The sequence below is a fragment of the Lontra canadensis genome, unplaced genomic scaffold (assembly GCF_010015895.1).
Source record: "Lontra canadensis isolate GAN:19392208 unplaced genomic scaffold, GSC_riverotter_1.0 scaffold17, whole genome shotgun sequence".
NCBI classification, from domain to species: Eukaryota; Metazoa; Chordata; class Mammalia; order Carnivora; family Mustelidae; genus Lontra; species Lontra canadensis.
Genome location: NW_022631011.1, coordinates 13,697,586 through 13,714,803, shown reverse-complemented (window position 1 = coordinate 13,714,803; position 17,218 = coordinate 13,697,586).

Genomic DNA, 17,218 nt, shown 5'->3' with positions numbered 1-17,218 from the left:
TTCAAAGGTGATTTAGAACCATGATTTCCTCCCAATCCACCTCACTAATATCTATTCCTTTCCCCTTTTATCCCATTTCTAGAAAAGTGAAACCCACATGAGCCATTTTCTCTGGTAACAGGTGAACTATGCCCCAGCATGAAGGACAGTTAATTCCCATTATTCACGAGAGATATGTTCTGTAAAGTTACCAAGAACAATGAATTAATGAATACTGAACCATTGCTCCTGGGGGGAAATACAGGGTTAGGCTTCTAGGAGCTTCTGGTCAAAACATATTTATCAACCAAGCAACACATAACCTCATTTTATGTGTGTTTTTGTTAGACACCATTTAAAATACATCTTGTTGGTTTATTAACATTGAACTCATGGCCAGTAGTGCTTTAACTCATTCGTGAACAAAGCTTCTCTAACACACATGTTTTCTCTGTAAGTCATATGACAGCCGTCTTGCACTCGGACAGCAGTCTGCTCAGGGGCCATTTTAAGCAGTGAAACCACCAACAAAAAGCACATACAAATGTAAAATGTGGCATTAATAGATGACAAAAGGGACGTTTGTATGTAATGTGACAGCTGCAACAAGAAGGCGGAGTGTCCCTTTGTTTGACCTCAGTTGGGAGGGTTCCTCAAAATTTTCACCCTTCTGCACATGCCTGCAAATGACCACAAAAGTGTTGGGAGTCCTGATTGTGAGGATACAGAAAAATTTGAGCTTGTAGGTGAATTTGCAAACATGAATCCTCAAATCATAAGGATCCGCTTTACCTCTGGGGCAGAGTTAGGATCAACGGGTGGAAATGATAGAACAGTTTTCAGATCACTTTCAAAACAGATTTCTTGGTGCGCCTGGGTGGCTCAGTGGGTTAGAGCCTCTGCCTTCGGCTCAGGTCATGATCCCAGAGTCCTGGGATCGAGCCCCACATCGGGCTCTCTGCTCAGCAGGGAGCCTGCTTCCTCCTCTCTCTCTCTCTCCCTCTGCCTGCCTCTCTGCCTACTTGTGATCTCTGTCAAATAAATAAATAAAATCTTAAAAAAAAAACCCAAAAAACAGATTTCTTGGTAATTATAATCATCTAGCAAGAGAACAGACTTGCCAACGAGCATCCATCATTGAAGGTTCTAAAGGAAGACCATGATTTAGACTGACCTGGGAAAAGAATACAGGTCCTGAGGGGAGGTCACTGTGCTGGGGTGAGCAATGACGGATGAAAGAATAGGAAAAAAAGCAAAATACAGTTACCATCATTATTGATCATTCCCTAAAATCAATCTCCATTCTCTCATACCCAAAATGGGATTTCAATCAGGCCAATATCTAGTGCTTTAGATGAAGTAAAAAGCAATTCTTGATCTCGGGGTTGTGAGTCCAAGCCCCATAATGGGTACAGAGCTTACTTAAAAAAAAAAAAAAAAGAAAAGAAAAGAAAAGGAAAGAAAAAAAAAGGAAAGAAGAAGTAAAAAGCAGTGCTGTATTTGGGATGCCTGGGTGGCTCAGTTGGTTAAGCATCTGCCTTCAACTCAGGTCATGATCCCAGGATCCTGGGATCGAGTCCCACATCAGGGTCATTTTTCAGTGGGGAGCCTGCTTCTCCTTCTGCTCTCCCTGCTTGTGCTTTCTCTCTCTTTGACAAATAAATAAATAAAATCTTTTTTTTTTTTTTTTTTGACAGACAGATCACAAGTAGGCAGAGAGACAGGCAGAGAGAGACAGGAGGAGGAGGCAGGCTCCCTGCTGAGCAGAGAGCCCGATGCAGGACTCGATCCCAAGGCCCTGAGATCATGACCTGAGCCGAAGGCAGAGGCTTTAACCACTGAGCCACCCAGGCGCCCCCCCCTTTTTTTTTTTTAAAGCAGTGCTGTTTTAAATGGGTATGTGTGCATCAGTGTCCTTTATCCTTGCAAGCTGTCACGTGTTAGATGCCACAAGCAGCCCTTAGTAGATTATAGAACAGTGAGGAAGAAAATGCTAAGAGATAAGGAAAGATCATTGAACTGGAAGGAAACATTCTTCAGTAAATCATCAGAACATAAAAGACAGGTCTCAGGGAAGAAGTCACTTTCAGAAGCGCCTAACCGAGGTAGGAAGAGAGGGTGCATCTCCATAAAGGACTGAAAGATCCAGAGAATAGGATCTTTATTAGAAAGCAAACTGCATCCCTTTGCTTGTAAATGAAAAACAAAATGACATTGCCCCTTCTAAGTTAAGATGATTGTTTAGTAATCAGGAACACTGGGACCATGCAGAAAAATTTGATGCTTGTTGGTATTTTCAGAGGCTGGGTTAGGGAAGAGAGGCCACAGCAACCTTCACTTGATGTCTTCTCCCCTCTAGTTCCTGCAGAGAGGCAAGGGAAATTCTAGAACATTCTACTGGGAGCTGAGAGTTCTGTGTTTTTGTTTTTTGTTTTTTTAAAGCAAAGCCAAATAAAGTAATAATAAATTCCCTTGTTTCTGCCTTGGCCTGGTTTGTATTGTTGCATCGGTGGTGAAGGTGCTCCTGTGGGGCTTATTCCCATTCACTTTTGCTGGGATTTTATAGATTCTGGACTGGTGGGGACGTGCTCCTATCCACTCAGGGGGCTGGGCTGGGTTTCAGATTTCTTCCCCTCTTTTCCCACTCCCATCTCTAGACAGATAGCTAGCTGGCAGCCATATAGATTCTGGGAGGGTGAAGTACTTTTTTTTTTTTTTTTTTTAAATTTTAAAAATTCCTACCTTCCGGGATCCTTGAAGTTCAGCCTGGCTGCTTTCTTCACAGGAGTGGGGACCTCATTCCTTTCAGCCTCCAACATCTATTCCTGGTTTGGATGCTCTTGGGCTGTTGTTCAGTTCAGCTTCCAGTCAACAATTTGCCTTTCACTTCTGTTCATTTCTGGAACTTGAGCTTCCTTTTTCTTCCTTTCAAGCCTAGCCATGTATTAAGGAAAAAACATTCATCCAGAATTTTTGTATGTTTAGAATAGGGACTGGAAGGGCTCCCTGCTCCTGCTCCATTTGCCGTAATGAACAAAAGTCAGCAAATGGTATTTCTCAACCCAAGTCGTTAATTTTGAAAAATATCAAACTTTCAAAATAGTTGAACAAATTGGTCGAGTGACTACCCATCTACCCTTTACCTATATTCGCCAATTACTAACATGTTGGCCACATTTCTTCTCTGTCTATATTTGTACTTTGCTGAGCTATTTGAAAGTAAGTTGTAGGGGCGCCTGGGTGGTTCAGTGGGTTAAAGCCTCTGCCTTTGGCTCGGGTCATGATCCCAGAATCCTGGGATGGAGCCCCGCTTCAGGCTCTCTGCTTAGCAGGGAGCCTGCTTCCTTCTCTCTCTCTGCCTGCCTCTCTACCTACTTGTGATCTCTGTCTGTCAAATAAATAAATAAAATCCTTAAAAAAATTAAAAAAAAAGAAAGTTGTAGAGAGCACATCACAATTCATAAATACTTCAGCATTTATCTACTTGATAACCACAACATTATTACCACAAACTTGACAATAATTCTATGTATTCTTATATACAACCGATCTAATGTCCCCAATTATCACCGAAATGTACTTTATAGCTTTCTTAAAAGGAAATTTATGATTCAATTAAATTATTCACACTTGGTGCAACTGATCTAGCTAAGTCTGTACAACCTCCCCTCCATCTTTTTGTATTTTTTGTGACCCTGCTTTTTTTGAATGGTCTAGGCCCTCTATGTTGTAAAATATCCCACATTCTGAAATTTCCTGGCTAGATTTTCATGATGAGATTTTTAAAATCATCCTAGAATATGCATATAAGATAAAAGTTATCATTTTAACCACTCACGAGTTTACCACTGTGACTTTTTAGAGCATTAACCACGTCTGCATCGCCGTGCAACCATCACCACTTTCTCCAGAACTTTCTCCTCATTTTAATGGAAACTGTATATTCCTTAAACAGTAACTCCTCATTCTGCCCCAGTGCGGGCCTTGCTAACCACCATTTTACTTTGTGTCTCTATGAATGTGATTATTCTAGCCACGTCGTGTAAGTGGAAATACACAATATTTGTCCTTTGGTGTCTGATTTATTTCACATAGACAATGGCTTCAAGATTCATACATGTTGATGCAATTTGTCAGAATCTCATTCTTTTAAAAGGTAAAATAATATTCCACTGTGTGTATGTACTGCATTCTGTTTATCCCTTCTTCCACTGATGGACATTTGGGCTGTTTTTACCCTTTGGTTATTTTGAATATGCTGCCATGAACTTTGGTCTACAAATATCTGGTTGAGTGCCTGCTTTCAATTTTCATGATTTGATTGATTGATTGATTGATTGACTTTTGTCACAATAGTGCATAGGTGAGGTTCCATACTTCTTACTGTATCACATTCTGTTAGGAGGCACATATTGTCAGTGTTCCTCTATAGCAATGCTAACTTCGACCGTGTGGTGAAGGTGGTGACCATCAAGTTGTTCCACTGTAAAAGCACCTTTGTCTTTTTGTAATTAGTTAGGAATTTATGGGGTAATATTATGAGGTGTGTATATACTGTTCACTCATTAGTTTTATCATTTATTAATGATGCTTACCAGAATTAATTATTATATTGGTGTTTGCAAAATGGTGATTTTAAAAAATTCAGTCATTCATTTTACATTTATTATTGGCATTTTTTGGTAGGGGGAATAATTTGAACAAGTGTCCTTCTCCTCTAAATTTATGAGGTCAGGAAAAAAAGTGACATTTTCAAGTGCTGAAAGAAAAGAGCTGTCAACCTAGATGAAAGGAAAGTAAGAGAATTTATCACCAACAGATCTATCTTAAAAGAATGGCTTAAAGGAAATTCTCTAAGCACAAGGAAATAATAAAAGAAGCTTGAAGCATCAGAAAGTAGAAAAAAAAAACTGAATGAAAAAAAAGGGGTGCTGTAAAACAAGCCTCAACAAGTTTAAAATAACTGAAATCAGACAGATGATCAATTCTCCAATAATAATGGAACCAGACTGGAAATCACTAACAGAAAGATAAAAGGAAATGTTCCAAACACTTGAAAACTAAACAAGTCACTTCTAAATAATCCACGAGTCAAGGAGGACATCTATAGGGAAATAAAAAATTAATTTAACTGAATGAAAATGAAAATAGAACATACCAAACTTTGTGGAACATAGATTCCAGAAAGTAATGCTAAAATGGAAATTAAATGCATTGAATGCATGCCTTGAGAAAAAGGAAAAGATTCAAACTGATAACCTAGGTCCCAGTTTAAGAATTTAGAAAAGGAGAGCAGACTAATCTCAAAGCAAATAGAAAGAAGGAAGTAATAGAGATAGAAGTTTAAAGAAAAAAATCTGTGAAATTGAAAACAGAAAGTGTTAGAGAAAATCAATGGAACAAAATTCTAGTTTTCTGAAAGATCAATAAAATAAAAAATCTGCAACAAAGTTGACCAAAAGACAAAACCAAAACCAACCAAGAGAGAAGACACTCATTATTAATTTCAGGAAGAAAAGAGTGGATACCATTACAGACCCAGAAGATATTGAAAGAATAATAGGGTAATATCACAAACAGCACAACACACCTAAACTTACCAACTTAAAGGAAACAGACTAGTTCCTTGAAAGCATGAACTATCACAACTCACCCAATAATGAAATAGATAATTTGAGTCACCCTATAACTGTCAAATCAATTGAATTTGTGATTTGAAAATTCCTGAAAAAGAAATCTATAGGCCCAGATGGTTTCACTGGAGAATTTTATAAAATATTTGAAGAAGAATTAACACCAATTCTCAACAATATCTCTCTATACAATCTTCTTTTCATTTTAAGAAGCTAGTATAACTTGAAGCCAGTTAAAGATAATACAAAAAAAAATAGAGAACAATATCCCTCATGAATATAGACACAAAAATCCTTAAAATATCGGCCAATTCCATAGTGTAAAATAGATTATACACCATAAAGAAATGGGGGTTATTTCAAGGACACCAGCTTGGTTTAATATTCAAAAATCAATCAGTGTAGTACACTCTATTAGTAAGCTAAAGAGTAAAAACCACACAAACATACATGGATGCAGAAAAAGCACTTGACAAAATTCAATGCCCATTCATGATAAAAACTCTTAGAAAAATAGGAATAATGGAACTTTTATGTAAAGAGCATCTGCAAAAACCCTACAGGGACTATTATAACTTAATGGTGAAAGACTGAATGTATTCTCTTTAACTTTGGAACAAAGCAAGGATGTTTGCTTTTACCACCCTTACTCAACATAACACTGGACATTCTCTTTAATTCATAAATTGAGAAAAGGAAATAAAAGACATTTAGGTCAGAAAGGAAGAAATACAGCTGGCTTTATTTGCACATGACATGATTGTATCAGTAGAAAATCCCAAGGAATCTAAAAAATAGCTATAAATGGGTCATGGGACACAAGATAAACACATGAAAGTCAGTTGCACTTCTAAATATTAGCAATGGACATATGGACATGTAAATTAAAAATACAATACCATTTGCAATCACTCAAAAAAACCATCCATGAAATACTTGGGTGTAGCTCTTTTAAAACATGCAAATGATTTGTTTCCTGAAAACTGCAAAATGCTAATAAAAATATCAAAGTAGATCTAAATAAATGGAGAAATAGAGTTATTATGTTCATCGATTGGAAGACTCAACAGAGTAAGGAGGTCAGTTCTTCTTAAACTGTTATACATGTTTGATGTACTTTGTATTAAAAATCCAGCAAGATTTTTTTTGGGAGATATAAACAAGATTATTCTAATTTTTTACATGGAAAGCTAAAACAATTTTGAAAAAGAAGAATGAAGTGGGAGGATTCATTCTATACAATTTCAAGACTTACTATAGGGCTACAGGAATAAAGACTATATTGGTAGAGGGAAAGACACATAGACCAATGGAACAGAATAGAGGATTCAGAAATAGAGCCACACAAATACTCTCATCTGGGTTTTGACAAAGGTACAAAAGCGATTCCATGGTGCTGATGCAGCTGTACATCTGTAGGCAAAAAAAAAAGAGTAAATTTTGGCATAAATCTCACACCTTATCTAAGAACTAACTTACTGTGTATAACTGACTTAAATGTAAAACATAAAACCTTAAAGCTTTTGGAACAAGCTTTAGAAGAATATTTTCAGCATCTTTGGGAAAAGAGTTGTTAGACTTGACATTAAAAGCAGAACCCAGAAAAGGAAAAATTGATAAACTGGACTTTACCCAAACTAGAACCCTTTGCTCTGCAAAAGACAGCACCAAGAGAAGGAAAAAGAAAGATACAGACTGGGAGAAGGTATTTGCAAACCACATTTCTGACAAAGAACTAGTATCTGGAGTATATGAAGAACTCTCAAAACTCAACAATTAAGTGAAAATGATTTTTTAAAAATCCCAATATCATAAAATGGGAAAATACATGAAGAGACCTTTCACCAAAGGGGATATACAGATGGTAAGAAAGTATATGAAAAGATATTCGACATCATTAGCTGTTAAGGATACACAGATTAAAACCACAAGGACAGCTTACTACCCACCTATCAGTAGGGTGTTGTCATTAAAAAATAGTCACTGTTTTTTAGTGCTCTCAGGGTGTGGAGAAACTGGATCACATACATTGTTGGTGGGAACGTAAATACAGCCCCTCTGGAAACAGTTCCACCATTTTTTTTTAAACTAAATATGTAACATTCATAGGACTCCAAAATTGCACTCTTGGGCATTTATTCTAAGAAATGACAACTTATGTCTGCACAATACTGTATGAATTTGTTTATATAACATTCTCGAAGTGACAAAATTATAGAACAGACTAGGAGTTGCCAGGGGTAGAGGTAGGGATGAGGGGAAGAGGACAGGAGGGAGGTGGGTGTGGCCATGAGAAATCCTGGAAATGATATAAATATTCTGTATTTTGACTGAATCAGTGTCAATATCCTGGTAGTGACAATGTACTATAGCTTTGATAGATGTTACCATTGGGTAAAGCGTACATGGGATTTCTGTTATTCCTTAAAACTGCATGTAGAATATACAATTATCTCAATATAGAAATTTTAATTAAAAATTTGTATTTATAGGGGCACCTGGGTGGCTCAGTGGGTTAAGCCTCTGCCTTCGGCTCAGGTCATGATCTCGGGGTCCTGGGATCAAGCCCTGCATCGGGCTCTCTGCTCAGCAGGGAGCCTGCTTCCCCCCTCTCTCTCTGCCTGCTTCTCTGCCTACTTGTGATCTCTCTGTCAAATAAATAAATAAAATCTTTAAAAAAAAATTTGTATTTATAGATCCTGCTCTCAGAGATTCTGCTTAAGTAAGTCTGTCAAGAAGCCCAAGAAACTAGATTACCAAAAAAATACCATTTATGATTCTGACTCAGGGAGACCACAGAGCTCACTCTGAAACAGTATTCTAGACCATTTCAGGGGAAGTAAGTTAGAAATACCCTTCTGAAATCTCTAGTTCAAATTTAACCCACAGAATCATATTCTTTACCATCTTTTATTTCATATTTGTACAGTAAAACTCTGTATTTCTTATTAATGGATTTCCTTATTTGTTTTATCTTACAATATACATAAAACAATTAGAAGATTATAATACTAATACTATTCTATATCCACAAGTAAAGCATAAGGTTATTTTGCACTTCTTTGTCTTTACAGTGTATCCCACAAAAATTTGTGGTCAGAATACTATGTTCAAAAGTTATTTGAGGGGCACCTCTGTGGCTCAGTCAGTTAAGCATCTGACTTTAGCTCAGGTTATGATCTCAGGTTCTTGGGATCAAGCCCTGTATCAGGTTCTCTGCTCAGTGGGGAGCCTGCTTCTTCCTCTCCCACTCCCCTGTGCTCTCTCTCTCAAATAAATAAATAAAATCTTAAAAAAGAAGTTACTTGAATTGATTCTTTTCTTTGTGAGTTTATTATTTAATCAATTTGATAAACAATTAGTTTCTTTGTTTTTGCTTATATTCCAATTTAGCATGTACTTTTTCATCCTTTTTTATTTGTTTTTGAATATGTAAAATACTTATATAATTGAAAATTCAAAATAATGTAAAAAGGTTTACTCAGTGAAGTCTCATTCCAATCCCTTCCTCTCACACATCCTATCCCTCATCCTTATTATAGGTCATAAAATTTATTAGTTTCTATTTTTTAATTTCTATGTTTCTTTTTGGCAAAAAACTTATATATTCTTATTTTCTCTTTTTTAATAACACAAAAGGTAACATACTATATACATTCTTTTGTGTCTTGTCTTTTAAACTTAAAAATATATTCTGAAAAATCATTCTGTATCAACTCATAGAAAAGATATATATATATATATTTTTTTCTTTTCTTTTTTTTTTTTTTAAGATGTATGCTTGGGGCATCTGGTGGCTCAGTCAGTTACATGTCTGCCTTCAGCTCAGGTCATGATCCTGGGGTCCTGGGATTGAGCCCAAATTAGGCTCCCTGCTCGGTGGGGAGTCTGCTTCTCCCTCTTCTTCTGCCTGCTTTTCCCCTGTTTGTGTTCTCTCTCTTGCTCACTGTCTCTCTCAAATAAATAAATGAAATATTTTTAAAGAGAGAGAGAAAATATATATAAATATATATTTTTAAAGATTTTATTTATTTTTTAATTTATTTGAGAGAGAGAGAGCATGCTGGAGAGGGGGTTGGAGGAGTGGGAAGGGGCAGAGAGGGAGGGAGAGGAAGAGGAAAAGAATCCCCCAAGCAGACTCCAAGCTGAGCACAGAGTGTGGTGTGGGGCTCTATCTCAGGACCCTGAGATCACAACCTGAACTGAAACCAAGAGTCGGACGATTGACTGAGCCACCCAGGCGCCCCTGAAAAGATACATTCTTAATAAATATTTGATGATTGAAATCTGATTGAATATTATCACTCAGGGACTTAAGTCAATAATAGTAATAATACAGAAGGATGAAATCTAAACATCCTTCATTGGAACTCTGAGGTACACAGCTTATTCTCTGCTCTATTTCATGAATATTTTAAGGCAGTTAACACTATGGGATAAATTTTAAGAGAAAGGTAGTGTCTCCTACGCTATGGAGCATCCTTGGCTGATAAAAGCTTTCATTTTAAGGCAAATGAGTTGTACACAATTTGGATTTCATCTTTGTTAAAGATTCTAGGTTTTTCTTTTTCCTTTTTTTTTTTTTCCCCCAAAAGGTTCAGGCAAATTCATGAAAATAGCTTTCAGCCTGTTATGGATAGTTTTTAGCTTGTGTTTAACTTGCATCTTTGGGAGTGAAATCTTCCCTCTCATTGCAAACTCCAGGCTGATCTCAAAACACTTCTTACGGCTGGCTTTCCTGCTCTGGAGACTCTGCAGGGTGAATTGCTTCACAAAAACCTCTCGACGTAGCGGATCTGCTGGGAAAACTGGATACCACTCACAGTTGGAGTGGTTAAAAAAGTCATGGGTATAACTTGAGTAGAATCTGTTTCGGATGTGCTTGCTTTTCTTCAGGTTTTAAAACATAAGAACCAGATCTTACCAGTTATCCAACTGGTCAAGTATGCGTCAATTAATAGTGTACTAATAGATCATGGTTGCTTTAAAAAACCCTTGTACAAAACAAGAAAATGTACCCAAAGTTCTAAGATTACATCTTTAATTAAATTTAGCCAGATAAACACAAACCTTTTAAAAAGATAGTAAAGGGGCACCTGGGTGGCTCAGTGGGTTGAAGCCTCTGCCTTCGGCTCATCGTCATCTCAGGGTTGTGGGATCGATCGAGCCCCACATCAGGATCTCTGCTCGGCGGGGAGCCTGCTTCCCCCCTCTCTCTCTGCTGCCTCTCTGCTTCCTTGTGATCTCTTTCTGTCAAATACATAAATAAAATCTTTAAAAATAAATAAATAAAAAGATAGTAAAAGTCAGGAATCTTTTTCTATCTTGAACATCACTTGGTCAGTCACCAAACCTTGCCATTTATGTAACGTGAGGATTCCATTTTGCTCATGTAGTCCAAACACAATGCTGGAAACTTCCTTTGAGTGGATGTTCAGGAACAAATACATGTAGTGGTTTAATAATTGCAATCAGGAACAATTTTGCCACTTGTTATTTTAGATTGATGGTCAATACAAACTTCTATTTATTTCATGTGTTTTTTTCCTAGGATTTTACACTTTGATCCCTAACTTTGCTAGTAGAGTTTGGTTTTGCATACATTTTGTAGCTAAAATCCATAGTACTACATTTAAGTTGTGCAAATTTGTCCAATTGCAGTCAGAATAAAGATATTTATTTGATAGGCATTTAAGTCAACCTATAAAGCAGTGGGGTGTGTGTGTGTGTGTGTGTGTGTGTGTGTGTAGCCAAGAGCATAGAGGTTAATAATAGTAAAATCAACATTTATTAAACTCTGCATTAAGTGCTTTATAATCATCTTATATAATCACAGATTTATCCTTAGATGAGCAAGGAGGCTCAGAGAGGGGAGATGACTTGTGCAAGAAGTTGAATATGTGGGATGCCTGGGTGGCTCAATGGGTTAAAGCCTCTGCCTTCAGCTCAGGTCATGGTCCTGGGGTCCTGGGATCGAGCCCTGCATCGGCCTCTCTGCTCTGCAGGGATCCTGCTTCCTCCTCTCTCTCTGCCTGCCTCTCTGCCTACTTGTGATCTCTCTCTGTCAAATAAATAAATAAAATCTTAAAAAAAAAAAAAGAAGTTGAACACATATTAACACAGCTCATAAGAGGCAGTACTGAGATTTCAAATGCCTGCAGACAATTCCCTGAGAGTCCCAGACAGGTGAAACTGACATATTCTTTAGAAAGGCCATTCTCTATTATGCATGTTCATTACCATTATGGAGTTCAAAGGAAAATTGTTTCTCAAAAATGTTTTAATGTAAAGATAGCTGGTTCCAAGAAGCAAGCTGTGGGAGACCTGATCTCAGTCAATATGTCATTTAACTCAATTCGCTGACAAAGGATGGGAGAAGAGGCCAGTAAAATGACCAAGTTTATGAAAAAGCCCATAGACAAAAAGCAGAGGTGACTCTCTTCCATCTTTTTCTAACTAGAAAACTTTTCCAAAGTGAACAAGCGAATATATTCCAAGCAGGATGGAGTCAATTCCCGCATTACCCTCACACTTCTTCCTATTACAGGCACATTATGATGACTACCACAGATTATTCTCAGAGTTGTTTAAGTCATCTCTCTCTCTTTTATATTGTGACATTATGTGCTGTGAATAATGAACGGAGAGAAAACAGCACTTAGTACAATGTCTGAGACACACACCTAAAAAGACGTCTTCATCAGGCTAGAGCTTGTGCTTAGGGAATGGAAAAATGGATTCAGTAGTTGAGAGCAGGAAATCCAGGCAGGTGATACAGTTATTCAAGGAATTTAATGGGCATCATGTACCAGTTCTAGAAGTTGGTATCTGTCAGAGTGGTTCAGAAAGGGGTCATAAGTAAGCTGAAGAGAGCATGATGTCCACGAGTTCCAAAACAGGAGGCATCAGACCTAGAATCATTTATTTACTCATTCATTAAGCATTAATTTAGTGCCTTCTATGGGACAACACTATACTATGTGTTATGAATATAAATGAATAAAACATGGCCTCTTCCTCACAATCCCATGATGGAAGCAAAAAATCTGAGCAATTACAATATAATGGGCTGTATTAGAATATAGATAAATGAAAGGTTTTATAAATCCAGCAGGGGAAAAAAAAAAGACCAAATCATATTGGGAAACCTTCCCAAGTAAGGTAAATGAGGTAAAAGTTGCCTGTTCCTTGAAAGGTTAAGGCCAGGTCAAGAAGAAGGCAAAACATTACAGATATAGGAACAGCTTGTAAAAAAGTATTGAGGGATGAAAGGCCATCTTGTGTTTAGAGAATGGCAACACTTTTAAGGGACTGGAATGCAGGATATGTCAGGGAAAGTGACAAGATAATACAACTGTAGTGATAACCAGATAGGTATTTACAAAATACTTTGAATACCATCCCTTAGCTGGTGCAGAGTCAGCCACTGAATGGTTTCATCATAGGACTGGCATTTGCTGGACATGTATTTACCATGGAAGTAATGATGTTAAATTTTCAGAGCTCCTCATCTTCACGGACCTTTCCAAGACCCTTGGAAGATCCTGAGCCATGTGCCCAAGTCCATTTGTTTTTGCCACGTTTGAAAAAGAAATACTTTATTTTATGGAGAGCACTCTAAATTGAATGATCTTCAACCTTCACAAAACTTGGATCTTCCCTGGCATGACCTATGACTTATGACTCTGACAATGAGATGGTGGATGGGAGGGAGGGGAAGAGGCTGGTAGGAGTCATTGAGAACTGAACTAAGGCAGTGGTGCAGATGATCAAGAGAAGGGGCAGGCCCTTAGGAGGTAAAATCAACAGGATTTGTGACAGGTTAATATGGGGATGGAGTGGATGGAAAGAATTTTTGGAAGACTCAGATTTTTAATGGATGCCTAAGAGGATGGTATTACTATAATTGTAAAATGAAATATATATTTGGGAGCTGGAAAGATAGTGGATTATCTTTGTCAGGAAAGAGGATCACGAAAGAAGGGTGTTCGGTAATGTTAGATACTGAAAAAAAGATGGGAGGAAATGAGAACTAAGGATTATCTATTGAGTTTGGTAATTAGGAAGTCACTGGTTACCTTAGGAGAAAACAAAGAATGGGACCACTGGATGGTGTGGTGAACTCAGAAGGCAGCAGCAAGCAGATTATAGCCCTCCCTGTACCTCTCATGACTTTTATGAGTTCAAGGTAGAACAGCAGTGGCTTTTGGGGAGTGGGTGGGAGAGGTGAGCTATGGAATGATAGACAATCCCAGTCAAGAGGGACTGGGAGGTGGTGGTCAGGCTGTGAGGAAAGGGATTCAGACACAGGGGAACCAAACAGACTCTAGCAGAGTGTGGGATTTTTGGAACAGAAGCCGAGTTACTGGTGTACAAGGTGCTGGGAAGACTGGGAGTTAGGCTGCATTAATGCTGAAGAATTTCTGTATTGTCATAAAATGCCCCAGATCCCCAGAATGAAGATAAGGTGGTATCCAGAGTCCAGGGCATATCTGAACCGGCAAACATTGGACAAGAGAGCTCAGTGATACAGTGGGCAAGATGCGGGGGATCTGGGAATCAGGAGGAGCATAACCAGAAGGAAAAATTTATGGGGGGTAAGGGATGCGAGGCAGCTCCTCTTGCCTCCAGGCTCTGGAATCTGAAGTCAGCACTTCTAAAATCAGAGGGGAGATTCAGGCCCATTGCCCTTTGTATTTCTAACAATAGTGCTACAGTCTTTTGAGTTTATCATGTGATCACTCTGAAGTTTCAGAGAGGAAAAACTGGAGATTTTGCTCTAAAGATTCCTAAGGGGAATCAAGAAAGACATAGTATAGGTCTGGGACTGTTCATTAAAGTACTCCTAGCAGCAAAAACCAAAAGAAACACAGCTGGAATCATTTTATGAATTGCAGGGAAATTGTAAGATTGAATTCAGTCAAGATAATTGGTTTTTAAGTATGTCCTTTTCCCTCTCTCCTATTTGATATTATTAACATGAAGACTTTTTAAATGTCAATAATTTAAATGTAATTTAATTTCTTTAATGAAATTGTTTAATAATTGGAGAATATAAGAATAGCTTTGGAGCAGCAGCAGCAGGGGAGGGTGCTGAGGGCAAGGGGGAGCACTCAGCCTTAGAAGGGAAGGAAGGTGCCTTCCGTTTCTCCAGGGTGACTGGTTGATGCCACTGGAATCCCTTTAGAAGGCCTTCTGTTTCAAGCTCCCCCAGCTGAATGCAAGGGCCCTGCATGCCAAATGCCACCTAGGAAATGTAAAGTGCATCAAAATAGGCAGAGATCCAATAGTATTAGATATGGTTCCTCTGCACACAGAATTCTAGGATTTAAGCAAAGTTGGCATCTGGATTACAGATTGGACTGTCGCAGCGCCATGGCCTGCTATTTAAAGACCTCCACAATTTACTTTTTGCACAAACACTGAATCATATTCAACTTTGAGTCATATTCTACTTTTTTTTTGGAACACATGTCTGAGTTTATCTATCCTGTAATTTGTAGTTAGGCTTTTGGAACCTGGAACCAAGTAGAGGACTTTATAGTCATCTCTATTTAATGTTATCTTGTGATTTTGAAATAGGCCATATTTCCAAAGCTGTTCGGAGTTCTTGAATACTGTTTTAACCATCCCGTATTACCTGTTTCTCCCAGCTTCGTGCCACTGACACTTTCATCCACATAATTGATTGGAAATATGGAGAAGACAGGGTTGAAGACAAAGCTCTTGAGCCTTGAAGCATTTCCTGTGGGTTGACATGGATCACTTAATGGGGGAAATAGAAGGAACATCTACCAGGTACCTCCCATTACAAATGATTCTTTGCATATATTACCGCATTCAACCTTTCATAATGGTAACACAGCTAGCAAGTGCTGAACCTGATTTTAGATTCTACATCTAACTCCATGCTCTTACCAGTAATTAAATTGCCTCTAATTACTTGAAGTTCTTTACTTGAATGGTCGCTTCCTACAAATTTACCGACCTGCCTTTGCTTCTAGCCCAGATATCTTTCTAGACCAGATTTCTGCATCTTGTCTAAGGACACCAGGACAGGCCCTATTAAATATTTGGCTGAAATTCAAACACACTACCTGAATTTCTCTCAGTCTTATTAGGACTAAGATAGTTTTAGGTGTGCTGGCAAAGGAGGAGGAAGAGGATAGTCTGAAGTGATAGGGTTTGATTTTTCACAAGATGGCACTTGTTTTTTGTTGGTTCCTTTTTTTTTTTTTTAATATTTTATTTGTTGATTTGACAGAGAGAGAGATCACAAGTAGGCAGAGAGGCAGGCAGAGAGGAAGAAGGAAACAGGCTCCCTGCTGAGCAGAGAGCCTGAAGCAGGACTTGATCCCAGGACCCTGAGATCATGAGCTGAGCCGAAGGCAGAGGCTTTAACCCACTGAGCCACCCAGGTTCACCAGCCACTGAACCACCCTGTTGGTTCCTTTTTGATAAGAAATATATATGACCCTTAAACATTACAATAAGTAGAAATGTGGTTTTTAAAAAAGATTTTATTTTTATTTATTCATTATTGTTCTTATTTTATTTATTCTTATTTATTAATATTTATTTATTATTTAATTATTTATTTTATTTATTCAAATAAATATTATTTGTTTATTTGAGGGTGGGAAGGGGTAGAGGGAGAGGGAAAGAAGATCCCAAGGAGATTCCCTGCTGAGCGTGGAGCCCAGTGCAGGGCCTGATTTCACCACCTGAGCTGAAATCAAGAGCTGAACACTTGATGAACTGAGCCACCCAGACACCCCAAGAAAAGTGTTTTTTCATAATTCATGTAGTATTACGTATCATAGTTTCTATAGTTTCATTTTCTTTAGGGTTTGGAAAATTTAGGGGCCTGCTATAATGGGGAATTCTGTGACATCTGAGGATATTCCCCTCAATACTCCTAGCCACGGTAATAACAGAAATGTAATCAGGCATTGTATAAAAGGCTTTACGTGTATTAGGTATTATCTCACTTATTTTGTACAGCAACCCTCTGAAATGCTTCCTATCATTATCTCTATTTTATGGTTGAAGAAACAGGTGAAAAAGTAAGTGATGTACTTATGAGCTGAGGTTTGAACCCCGAAAGACGGTCTCTTCCACTGCCTGCGGCTCTCGCCATGACTGGGAGAGACTCCTCCAAGGAGCTCTCGCATTTCCCTTCGTCTTGTGAGCAGAGCGACTGACTGCCTGGTTCTGAAGTATTTTTTCCAGAAGTTTATATAGTGAATAACCTTAGGTGTGGTGTGTCTCTATTAGATGGCAAATAAAATGTATAAATGAGAATTTGACTCTCCGTGGACAGTCTAGAAACAGAGTTCTGGTTAAGAATATCTTGAAGCAGGGCTTCTAATTTCAGGTTGCGAAATAGAAGGGCACAAGGCTGGGTTGCCTTGCTTGGTGCCCTTAAGGGATGTAGACTCATTTTAGTGGCTAAAATAAACATGGGGGAAGCTCACTCAGTCTGGGTTTGCCCTTAATTTAGAGCTTGACATGTATCCATCAACAGCAGAATCTACCTAATGTCCCATCAACAGCAGAATCTATCTAATGTCAAGAGGTACAGGATTTTAGAAGAAGAGTTATTC